The sequence below is a fragment of the Anolis sagrei genome, chromosome 2 (genome assembly GCF_037176765.1).
Source record: "Anolis sagrei isolate rAnoSag1 chromosome 2, rAnoSag1.mat, whole genome shotgun sequence".
In the NCBI taxonomy this organism is placed as follows: Eukaryota; Metazoa; Chordata; class Lepidosauria; order Squamata; family Dactyloidae; genus Anolis; species Anolis sagrei.
In genome coordinates, this window is record NC_090022.1 from 206,735,330 (window position 1) to 206,747,834 (window position 12,505).

Here is a 12,505-nt window from a genome sequence, read left to right on the forward strand (position 1 = left end):
GAGAATTTGGTCGTATCCAGCACAGCTTTTGTGCTTTGTATAGTGCTCGTTGCATGGTCACAGGAAGGGTGAATCCTTGAGAGTAAAATAAAAAAGCCTAAATCTGAATCAAAAGAAGTGAAACATGTACTCCTGCCCCTCCACAGTCTCTGAGTGACATGCAAAAGTGGATAATCCTGACAGTGGGGTTGTGGGCATGGTATAGGCGTTCTTTGAATATTTCAAGGCAGGTGATATACGTATTTGCTAGTATGCCTGGGCAGATCTACTGCTTCCAATGCATCAGTTGAAGCTCTGTCTAGAGCAGTGATTCTCAACCTGTGGGTCACCAGATGTTTTGGCCTAAAACTCCCAGAAATCCTAGCGTTTGCCAGCTGTTGAAGGCTAAAACATCTGGGGACCCACAGATTGACAACCACCGGTCTAGGGCAATGCAATATGTTGTAAATCAAACAGGGAAAAGCATTTAGTCTGGAAACACGAGTCATGGACAAGACAGTGAAGATTTCTCAAACAAAGGATACCACAAGGACCCTGAAGATCTGTGATTGGTTATGTCGGTGCCTCACAAAGACAGAGATATACAAAACTGGATATTGTGGAGGCTTTTTGGAGCTGAAGACTATTAAGTATTGGGCCATATTCCCTATTGTTAAAGATCAACTTTAAATGCAAAGCATTTGCATTTTTCTGGCATTCCCATTGCTTATATGCTCACCTGAAGGCAACACCTCTAAATACTATCAAGGGAGAAGACACAGCCCATGATTTTTTGACACATCAGATGTGGTTATTTCACATATTAGCACTAGGAAGTTTCTCTTCCTGGCTGTCTCCAAGTATCTTGCTTGCACAGTCACTTGTTAGGAATGTGAAAATCTGTCAGCTTGTTTTCTCAGAATACCAACAGCACTCACATTCAGTCTGAAGTCCTGAATTCATTTGTGAGATTATTGCATTCTTCCTGTATGGGTGTTTACGTATTTTTGACACACACCTTTCTTGTGTACATTTTAATGCATTTTTTAAAAAATTGGTTTTTTTATTTATTCACCTCCTTGATGACCATTTGTTTGTGAGTATTTTTCAAAAATGTGCATTTTAGTGCAGAAGTACAGTATATTTTAAATACTTCTTAAATACAAGAAGTTCTTATTATCTGGAAGTAATTCACAGTATGCCCCTGCATCCACAGGGAGTATATTACAGGGCTTCATGTGGATATGTGAAATTGTGGGTAATAGCAAACTCCATTGAATAAATGACTTCCATTCTTCAGAGCAGAGCTTTCTAAATGGTTCATTGTGACATGTTAGTGTACACAAGAAAGATGTGTGTCGGCTGCAATGTATAGGTGTGTCACATAAAGATAATGAGAAATGGCAAAAATATTGAAAATGTATGTTATTAACCCTACAAATTATACATTTAAAATCTATAAATGGAAGGTTTTCATGAGATATGTTGTGTCCCCATACATTTTATTATTACAATTTATGTATGTTTCTGTATCTCTTATAAGGGATTGGTTTAACCTCTGGTTTGCTAGTAAAACTGAACAACTGTTAAGTAATGATCCATGTCTAAATATCGTGTCAGTAACATCAAATGTTTGGACAGCTCTGCCATAGAGTCACACTAGAGGGTCTAGGAAATGCCTAGGACCTTATCGCATGCCACTTCCCAGTGCCATTTTGCCATCAAGCATGCCAAAATGGCAGGCATGTGGGGTGGCTCTGTCACAGGGGAAGCATCGTCAAAATGGGACAGAAGCACAAAACCGGAGTCTTCCTGTGTTGACGAGGAAGCATCCTAGGATGCTTCCATACTGATTACGGGCAGGGGCTCTGCCAGAAGATGAGAAATGTTGTGTCATGGGCTGCATGCTCTTCCATCCCTCTACTGGCTGGCATGCATCCTAGGACATTTACATTGGTAAGTATGATGAGGTCTCTAGAGAGGTTGCAGGGATATGGGAGTGATCGTTCGCATATGCAGTATAGCTATATACTATCAGACAGGTTAAACTGAAAAGGTTGACTAGAGATTTAAACTTGAGTTTCACTACATTCTGACTGAAACTGGATCTATACTGCTATGTAATCCAGTTTAAAGCAGATAATCTAGATTTTATATGGCAGTGTAGAGGCTGAAACTACACTACCATATAATTCAGATTATCAAGGCAGATAATCCAGATTATCTGCTTTGAATCGGATTATCAGAGTCTACACTGCCATATAATCCACTTCATAGCAGATAATCTGGATTTTACTTGACAGTGTAGATCCAGTCTGAGGTTCCATCAACACTGCCATAGAATCCAATTTCTAAATCGAGATACTCTGCTTTGAACTGGATTGTATGTAGAAACACAGTGTGGACTCATATAATCCAGTTCAATGCAGGTAATCTGGATTCAGAAACTGGATTTTATGGCAGTATAGATCCAGCCTCAGTGCCGATGCTACCACAAAAGACTGCTTCCCTGTTTTGACTTTCTGAAAATTCTGTTTAAACAGATCCATTCTTATATTTAACATCACACTCTGCAATTATGAATATATTTGTTCTGTGCCTTTCAATAATTTCTGAGTTATGATGACCCCCAAGGCAACCTACCACAGGGTTTACTTGACAAGATATACTCAGAGGCCTTTGCTTTTGCCATCCTTTGAGCTTGAAATAATGTGGATTGCCCAGGGTCACTCAGTGGCTTTCCATGACCAGGTCGGGACTCGATCCCTCCTCTCTAGAGTAAATAGTCTAATGTTCAAACCATTATGTCACACTGGCTCATGAAAACATTATGACTAGATAAGAAAGAGTTCTTATGAATGCCTTATCAGTATTTCCATCACAAGAACAGTGTGGTGTAGTGTTTTGAAAAATGGACTCTGCCTCTGGAGAACACAGTTTGAATCCCCACTGAGTCATGGAAACCTACCTGGTAACTTTGGGCAGGTCATCCTTTCTCAACTTCAAAGGAAGGTAAAGGTGAAATCCCTCTGAACAAATCTTGTTCAAAACTTGTGATAAGGTCACGGTAAATCAGAAACAACTTGAAGGCACACAAAATCAACAGCATCTCTATTACACTTTGAAAAAAACAAAGAAAAAACATGAGTTAGCTCTCACTTTTGCATGGGAAACACAAGCAGCAAGAGACGAGAGCAAGTAACTTATTTGCAGTTGCATAATGAACCGGTAATAAGACCTGACTCTGAAATTTCCCATGGTCATTTCTGCTTGCTAGGAAGCACTCTAGAGAATGTGCAGTAATTGCAGGGCATAATCATGAGGCTGAAGAGAAATTAAAAGGCATAAGTAATGTAAGGCAGTCAATACCTAAGAGCCTTCTTAACCGACAAGAGGGCTAAAAATAGACATCTTAATACTGAGGCCCTAAGTCTACACTTTTGACTCTGGAATCCTATTATAGAATCAAGGGAAGGATAAATAATTGATTTAGCCATTTGTAGCAAATTTTTCAGCAAGCAACAATCAGAGACATGGCAACTGTTGGCTCGTTGCACGTACGGGCTGACTCACACTCTTTGCATTGTGTGTACCTGCAGGCACAATCCTGCGATGTGATTTTGCAATGTAAGCTGGGCTTGGAGAATGATTTTAGACCATAAACATAAAATAATCCAATAGAGTATTTTTAAAGAGCCAAACAGGGGCAATGGACCCATTTTCAAATGTTAATGTAAAGCAGAGTTGGGCACAGTGTGACCCATGGGCTATACATAGTCCCCAGAGTTGTTTTTGTGACTTCTCCGATAAATATGTGAGGTATCTACAACATAAAGCAAATTTTCTTTACCTCTTTGGAGAATTATTGGAAGCCATGCCAGTTAAAGTGGTGGGACAACATTTATATATCTCTGTCATGGAAATGCTCTCTCAAGATGAATAATGTGTCTGTCTTCCTTTCTCTCCTTCTATCGCCTTTCATGTTTTTAGAAACACACCTTTTTATCTGAGCACATGGCAAGCTTGAATCTTCCATTTTGTTCTACCTTTTGTTCTCCTGTGAGAATGGACAGAGATAATGAAGCAGTTTCACCAATGGTTCCCAACCTTTTTTTTTATCAGAGGCCATTTTGACCAGTACCACTTTGACCAGGGACCACTCTCCAACATTAGTACCAAAAGGATTACAAATTGGTTTTTGGTCAACTTTAGATCCGGTTTGGTTATTATCTGATTCAGAAAATTGCATTGGATAGACCACATCAGCTCTAGTTTCTGATACAGAACATATGCTATCCAGTAATTGTCATCTGCTCTGCCACAGAAAACCGTATTTAATAAGCTTCAGTACTATCAGAGGGTTTCTCGAGACCAGTAATTCTCATTACAACAATGTAGTAATTGTGAAGTTGCAGACCATATTTTAGTTCTTGTGGGCCCCATCCCACAGGGATAGCAAGGCCCTGTTAACTTTCCTATCTAGGTATATAGTTTTTTAATAAAGTATTTGATAACTTTTAAGCTTGACTCGACACCTGTATTGTTCTACTGTTGGCATTAGAAGCTTTTAATTTACTGCACTGCTGCTACTGCTGTTCTTGCCTCTTTACTTTTTTGAATGCTTTTTCCTTTTTTGAAATTACCCCCAATATTGTTAACATGATCATCTTCATCATCACCTCCTTTATTTGCTGTATGACCTTGGGATGTGCATGGGGTTTGGTTCTGTTGCACTCTAGTTTGGAGACACCTTTTCACCCAGCACCGTAATAGAGTCCAGTAGTATTAACTACAACAGTTTATTAAGAAACATGGATACAAAGGGGGAAAAGGACATTTTCCAAAAGCACAGTAAGAGAGGAGCTATAAAATAGCAGTAGTCCATATACAAAAGAACAGTAGTAAAAAAAAAATGGCAAAGTACAATAAATCAAGGAAGTCAAGAACACAGGCATAAATCCATAAGCATGAAAGCAGGAACTTTTCCAAGGCAAAACTCTTTCAGGAACATGGGCAAAAACAGGAAACTTCAATCATGAACTTGAGGGCTAAAACAGAAATTTGAATCTTTTGGCAACGTTGTCTGCTCTGAGAGACACTAAGTAACCATCACTTAATTTAAACCTAAGCCCAACCAAGAAACAATGAGAACATGCTCTCACACACCTGGGTGTCAGCAGAAACCTGATCATTTAACTCAGACATTGGAACCTCTGCAGGTTCATGATCATTCTCCTTTGAATCCTGTGGCAAAGAGACAATCACAGGCTGAGCTCCTACACTTTGTAGGAGACTCATGATCCTCCTCATCCTCTGAGAAATCTCCAGCATCTTGCTGAGCCCCAAGAGTTTCCAAGACCCTCTGTGGATATCAAAATCTGTAGACAACCAAATTCCCATTATATCAAGTGGCACAATAAACTGGTGTCAAGCTTTAGTCTTTGGAAGTAAATAAGTAAATGAGTGGTTGAATCTGTGAATACAGAACTGTAGATATGGGAGTCAGCGGTATATCCCTCGTTTTCCACAAGACCATGACTCAAGACAGCTTACACATTTAAAAGATTACAATTAAACACTTGCAAAACGTATACAGCAGCACACACATACCTCTATCTTCCCAGCAGAGGAAATGGACAGAAAACTGAGAAGAAGCATCCAGCAGACTACTGCTGCCCCCCAGCATCTGCTGACTGAAGCACTTTCCTCCTTCTGCCTAATGGCAGGGCCAGCCCTGACTACAGTTTTCATATATACTTTTGTTGGAGAAAAATATTTGTATTTTTTTGCCATAGAGTAAAACATCTAAGTTATGTAAAGGCTTATTCTGGCCAGATGAGCATGCAGTGCAATAATTGGCAATAAATCCCAAAAGAAGACACTGGAGGAGAAACATCCAGATAAATGAGCCATTAAGAAAATTCGGGGATGTTGTAAGCTTGAAGCGCCTAATGGGAAGCCTCTGGCCAAGGCGCTGCTACATAATGAATCATAATGCAAATTTAAAAATAAATTCAACAAACTGGCAAGAACATTATAATGAAAGGCACCGCCAAGATTAAATGCAACATTAGGCATCCTGATGTGCTTTATGTGCGACTGCAAATAAGCCATTCCACTTTCACCTTCAATCATCTTGCCCACAAACGCTTCAAGGTTGTCAGGATTTGCAGACAAAAGTAGGAGAATACGTTTTATTAATGATGGAGCCAGCTGCTTGGAGACAAGTAGATGTGTTGTTGTGCCTTTGCTGCCACATTAACAAGTCACTTTGAGCTGTTGCTAGGCTTTGTGTAACGCCTTCTTGTTGCATCCACAGAGTTGATGGTTGCCACATGCCTGAGAGCATCTGTGATGGAATTGTGCTTCTTTTTCTGTTAAGTCTCAATATTTTTACATGGCTAGGATTAGGGAATCCATCCATTATACATATGCATTCTTGTTTTTAATCTAAATTCACACCCAGAACGGAAACCTCTTTTCACCGAGGACCTTTCTAGTTGAGAATGTTAAAGGACTGTAAATCCCGGGATTTCCACATGAAATAGCCATAGTAGTTAAAATGAGATAATAGTGCTTTAACAGTATAGTGTAATAATCTCCTTAGGACCCTTCCACACAGCCATATAACCCGGAACATCAAGGCAGATAATCCACAATATCTGCTCTGAACTGGATTATCCAAGTCTACACTGCCATATAATCCAGTTCAATGTGGATTTTATATAACTGTGTGGTAGGGGCGTTGGGCCACTTAACTACCACTACTGTCCTCCCGGCCAAACATCTGACCAGCAGAGCCCCACTTGTGAAATCATCTGTTTTGAGGTCAGAATGGGGCAACCAGCCATGAGGGGATCAGTTGGACTAACACAGTGGTTCTCAACCTGTGAGTCCCCAGGTGTTTTGGCCGACAACTCCCACAAATCTCAGCCAGTTTACCAGCTGTTAGGATTTCTGGGAGTTGAAGGCCAAAACATCTGGTGACCTAGAGGTTGAGAACTACTGGACTAACACTTCACATTTGATCTCATATCTGGGTGCTTTGTTCTGACCTCAGAGCAAATGATTTTATAGAGATGCTCTACTGGGGAGGCGCTTAGCTGGATTTCAGCCTATGGAATCCTTAGATTTAAAGTTTAGAAAGGAACATTAGAGCTCTGAGCCAGCGATCTCAAGTGCCTCCCCAAAATACAAACATAAAGATTGCATTGGATGCAGCCATAACAGATCAACTGGATTCATGCTGCTATGATGGTGTGGTGTGAAAGAGTGTAAACCCATTTGAAATGTGGTTCTGGAAAAAAGTTCTGCAGATTCTGAGGACTTCCAAAAAGACAAATAAATGGGCCCAAGGAAAAATTAAGTCTGAGCTCTCCCTAAAAGACAAAAATGACTGGATTGGGTGTTGTACTTTGGACATCTCATGAGAAGACATGACCCAAAGACTGCTTAATAAGATTGAAGGCAGTAGTTAAAGGACTTCATCACATTGAGTTCAAATTTGCGGGTGATAGCGGGGTGGTGGTGTTTCCCGCCATGGATTGTGGCAAATCCGGCATGGGGCATGGAGAACCCAGTGCCCTATGCTCTGCATTGCAATTTTCCTTATCCCATGGGGGGAAGTCACTGCCTGGCTTCCCCCGTTCTTCTCAATGAGAACATGGGAAGCCCCTTGCTTTCCCATGTTCTTGCTGCTTACACTTATGACAGTTTCACCTCAGTTCAGGGACAGAGCCCTGCTAGAAGTAGATCTACACCAACTGATGAGATCCAGTGGACTCCATTCCTGAACTGAGATGAAACTGTCATAGGAGGGGCAATTTTTCATATGTGATGAGATGGTAAGAGAAAGGCTTTATTACAGATTGATAGACTCAATCAAGGAATGACTTGGAGATCTCTAAGGGTGACCATAAATTGAAATGGTCTTAACAACAACAAATATATATACATATATATTTATATACACATGGAGAGAAATTGAGAGAGAGAGAGAGAGAGAGAGAGAGAGATGCACACATATATGTGTAAATTCAAGAAACATTATGAAACGGTCTCCTGGTTGTTTGAAAAAGAAGAACTGTGAACTGGAGAGTGGCAGAGCCTGGAAGTAACTAGTTACAAATAACTAGGTATTTGGAACAATTCCCTTGTGATAACTGGGGCATATCAAAATTACATTTCTAATGTGACTTCACAAGAGATCACTCTTTTTGCAGTATAACTTTAAATTTTAATCTACTTTTACAAGGCTGTAAATGTGGCTTTGCTGAATGAGAGAGGAACAACATCACATTGCAGAAGTACTGACTCATACTGTTGCCTTATTCTCTGTTCGTTCGTGTTGAGGGGACAACACAGTGAACACAGGAAAGGTGTATTTTTCACCACAAACCAATAACTTGTCACATTCAACTGTAACAATATTACTTTCTTCGGAAATATGGGAAAACAGAGAACTCTTTTTTTGACATTGTAACTATAAGAAATCCACACACAAAATCCATGGGGTTGTCATGGGAGGACAGGTGACTTATAGGTATGTATATACACATAGGTTAGGGGTTGGAGAGAGCTTGTGAAACGCTTACACAATTCTATCCTGCATGAAAGGGTAATGTTTTCAGGGCTTAGGAGAAAAGGCCGAGGAGGCTGTCACTTATGAATGCTGGTATTTGCTATTTGAAAGGGTTTCCTTATTGTGCACAATAGCTCTTTCCCTCTTGGAGGAAAAAGTAAATTACAGTGTTCCCTCGCTACTTCATGGTTCGCTTTTAGCAGACTCATTGTTTTGCGGGTTTTTGAAATATTAATATAAAATATAAAATATTTACGTCCAGTGGAGGCCAGGGAACCCGGAAGCACGGCGGTCTGAGGTTCAGCAGGGAAGGTCTGCCTCTCTGGCCTCCACAGACCCTGGAAGTGCAGCAGCCTGAGGTGCGGCGGGGAAGGCCTGCCTCCCTGGCCTCCTGCTGCCTGCGTGGCTCTGGAGGCTCTGCAGGGGTCTGCAGAGGCCAGGGAGGCAGGCAGGCGCCATTGGGATGGGCTCAGAGGTGGGTAAGGAAGCACGGATACGAAAATAATAGATAAAATAATGTATAAATATTAACATTAATATGGCGTCTCTACTTCACGGATTTTCACTGGAACAGAACCCCTGCAATAAGTGAGAGAACACTGTATGACAATAACTAAGTCTTCCCCAACCTGGTGAGTTTCTGATGGCTTAGGCTATCTTCTCCATCTTTGCCAGCCACCATAGTCTGTGCTGAATCTGATCAAGAAGGATGGGAGTTGGTCTAACACTTCTGGGTGCCTTATCACACTGGGATATAATCCATTTATATTAGTATGCTTTCCAATTTTTTTAGGACTATATGCATATTATATTTAGATGGGATGCATACTCTCCCAATCACACCTTATTATTATGATTTGAAAATACTGCACTTTGACTCATCACACCAAAAATGGCTGGCTCCTCCCAATATGTTCAAATGCCTTCCTACATCACTTTTTATTGTTATTATTTTCTAATATTACACTGTGACATAGCCTGGGTGTCTAGAACTACCATCCTCATGAGATTGCAACTGATGGAATGCATGCTGACTTTCCTATCACACGTAAAAACAGCACTTTAACAATGTATAAAATTGTAGTAAATATTAAAAAACACTATTAGAATCCTGTGTGCAATTACTCTGTTTCTGTAATGTTTTGCAGATGGATTCCAATGGATTACTGATGGAATGTGGCAAAAATCCTGTGATAGGACCTGTTCAGATTCGTGTTTGAAAAGTCTCAAAACCGGAGTATATCCCAATATGATAATGTTCTGGAGGACACCAGATTTTGGAAGCTTGAATAATACATTGGATGTCATTTTACACTATTTTCACTATTTATATTCTCCAAAACAATCCCAAATGCATCCAAATTCTGCAGCAATAAGCAAAATGCATTCTGAATAATCTTATCCTCCATTACTAATCTTTTTATTAAAGCACCCAAGACAGGTTACTGAGAAGTTTCAGCATTGTCCATATTGAATGCAAGTGGTTATTCTGCATTTGGATCTTTGCATTCATTGGAAATTGAGCTTGAGATGAGTGGTGTATCCTTTGCAAGAACAAATGCATAAAGTTAGATCTTAGGAAGTTACCTTTGTGCTATATCTCCCACAATCCCCATGAGAGCATGGCTACTAGAACTTGCTTTTCCAACCTCTTTAAAGCCAAGTGAAATTTTCAGGGAACTGAAGTCAATTTGAGTGAATTTGTCCATGGAATATTTGAGCCAGGAGGATGAAGTGAGTGGTCTGAGTGTTACACTAGATCTCCAGAAGACCAGGGTTTGAATCCCTGTGGGAACCCACTGAGTGTCCTTGGGCAAATCACACACTGTCAGCCTCAGAAGAAGGCTGAATTAATCATGCCAAGAAAACCCCATGACGGGTTCTTCTTAGGTTACTATAAGTTGAAAATGTCTTGAAGATACACAGCAGCAATGCAATACTCTTGGGGGAACAAAGTAATCAACTTATGTACTTTGCTCCCTCTTTTTTCTCTTTTTAATTCACATTTCAAAATGTCATTAATATGAAGTAAAAATATAAAAAGCAATATTATAAATGTCAGGCTCTGAACTGATAGTGTTCCCTTGGCACATGTGTTTTGTTGGGAGGGATTGATTAAATGTAATTTTGGCATCTTCACAAAAAATGTTCATTTTTTAAATGTTCTCTTTTTGACATTGACTATTTGGAGACATCATTAAAACACATGCCATTTAACTTGGATCAAACCGTTGCCCTTGAATTAGACAACAGATGACAGACTTGACCTTAGATGGAAGAAATTTGGATTGTTGTGTCCAAAGCTTCAATTAGTGTAAACACTTTCCTTCTGATCTAAAATTGGAGATATATAATACCTTTGAAGTCAAAATAGTAAATAATTTGGAGAATCTGGATTGCCCAAATAAAAAAATATTTAGCATAACGGTATGGTGGGTCTGAAGAAAAAGCATTTAAGGGCCTCATCACATGGGTGTTTCACCCATTGTCTCTCCATTTTCACATGCTGGAAAAACAGAGTCGCACAAAGGACATCCCATGGTGCACAGCCATTTCTGATGGACATCTATGGGAATCCGTCTTACCAGCGAGCTACAATGGAGAGAAGACTCTATTTTTAGGATTTCAGAGAGTGGGGAGAAGCAAGGGAAGCAGGAATAAGACAGGGAAATGTTGTGAGATGGCTGGTCACCCCCAACGATGGACCTTGCTGGGGGAGAATGGCGTAAAACAGTTTCCCCACTCTTCCCAACTTTTTCCCCAGATTTCCCCCACTTCCTTCCTGCCCGTCTGATGAAGTCCTTAGTCAATTCCCCATGAACTATTTACTCAATTGAAATTACCATACCTCCTTAAACCACAATTTAGCTCTGATGGATGGGGGTATGCCTGACTTTTTAATCCAATGCACACATATGATTTGAGGCATGATGAGAAGAAGAACAGACTCTCTTCCTTTACACTGCTCAAACTAAATAGTTAATTTGAAAAGGTAATTCATTATCAGTTCCAAGTGTAACTAGTTACCATTAAATTTGTGTCTGTATGTGCCTCCCAGTCACCTTCCAACTTATAGCCATCCCATTAATTTCACTGGGTTTTCTTAGGCAAGGAATACCCAGAGATGGTTTTGCCACTTCCTCCTTTTGATTTGTAGTCCATAGCACCTGGCATTTGTTGATGGTGTCCCATCAAAGATCAATTCTGCTTAGCTTCCACAATCAGTGTCTTAAGGTGCCTTAAACTATGGCTCTCCTAAATTATCTTTCTGACCTTAGAACTTATGGGAGATGCTAGTCGGTTTCCAGCCATAAATCAAGATTCAACTGTCAATCAGGGTCACTTCTGTTTCTTTTTTTAAAACTCACATAGAAAAATAATTTGGGATTACTTTCTTTAAAATCAGGTTCCTCTCCATATAACCCTCTCAACAATCCTGTAAGGTAGATTAATCTTAGTGTCCATGCACTAGTGGCACTTGCCCATGTTCATCTAGTGCAGTGGTTCCCTACCTGTGGTCTGTGGAACAAAAATATGGTATGCAACCTCACCATTACTACACCATTGCACACTGCAAAAAGAGGGACTGATCTTGTGAAGCCCTCTTATAGTGCGGAGGCTACGGGAATGTCAGGATGGGAGAGGCTTATTACCCTTGAAATATTACTACTACCACATCAGCTCTAGATTATTAAATATGGTTTTCTGTGGAGAAGCAGATCGCGACTACTGGATGGCATATGTTCTGTATCAGAAACTAAAGCTGATGTGGTCTATCCAATGCAATTTTCCGAATCAGCAACCCAAATAACCAAACCAAATGTAAAGTTGACCAAAAACTGATTTGTAACTCCTTTTGGTACTAATGTTGGAGAGTGGTCCCTGTTCAAGTGTTCCCTGGTTAACAGGGTCTCTGGTCAAGTGGCCCCTGGTCAAAAAAGGTTA